This window comes from Equus przewalskii, chromosome 3 (assembly GCF_037783145.1).
Source record: "Equus przewalskii isolate Varuska chromosome 3, EquPr2, whole genome shotgun sequence".
Classification (NCBI taxonomy): Eukaryota; Metazoa; Chordata; class Mammalia; order Perissodactyla; family Equidae; genus Equus; species Equus przewalskii.
Window position 1 is genome coordinate 23,924,057 of NC_091833.1, and position 953 is coordinate 23,925,009.

A 953-nucleotide genomic window follows, 5' to 3' on the forward strand; every position below is an offset into this window, starting at 1 on the left:
GAGGGACTGACTGAGATGTGGTGAGTCCTGTCATGCTGGGAAGTATGCATTTGAAGGTAGCAGGAGGTCTGTGGGACTGTGGCCTCAGATCCTCTTGCTGTAACGTTGACAAATAAAGCCAAGCTCAGTCTGTGATGAGGACCAGGCTTCGTCTGCGATGAAGAAAGAGCTCGGGGCCGGGGAGAGGCTGGGACTGGCTATGGTCAACTGGTTCGCTGTACTGAGTATAGGAGCAGCCTGAAGAGTGGGCACACGATGGCCAGGGCTGGGCAAAGAAGGGGCAGCTGAGGGATACTCTGAGACATAAACTCATTGATGGAGCAGGCCATTTAGGGGAATGGGTGATAATAGGTATTGCTCTTGGCAGTACACTATTTGCTTTATATGCATTAGCTCATTCAATAGTCAAATAACCCATGAGACAAGTTCATTATTCTTGTTTATAAATGAAGAAACTGAGGTTCAGAGAAGCTAAGGAATTTTCTTAAGGTACATGAAGTGGTACAATACTAACTCTAAGAAGAATATGAAAAGTTAAGCCTGTGTATTGTCATCTAGAGCAACCACTGAAATAATCATGGAAAGAGGTATATCTAAAAAAAGCCAATAGATAAATTAAAATGGAACTCTAAAAATATTTTTAACCCAAAAGAAGGCAACAAAGGAGAGAACGACAACAAAAGGGAAGGGGGAGGGACAAATGGAAAACAGATAGTAAAATGGAAGATCTAAAATTCAACCACATTAATAAAAGGCAAAAGTTGTCAAGTATGTATAAAAAAATAAAAAGACAAAATTATATGCACTATAGGAATCATACTTTATTTATTTATTTATTTATTTTGAGGAAGATTAGCCCTGAGCTAACATCTGCTGCCAATCTTCCTCTTTTTGCTGAGGAAGACTGGCCCTGAGCTAACATCATGCCCATCTTCCTCGTCTTTATTATGTGG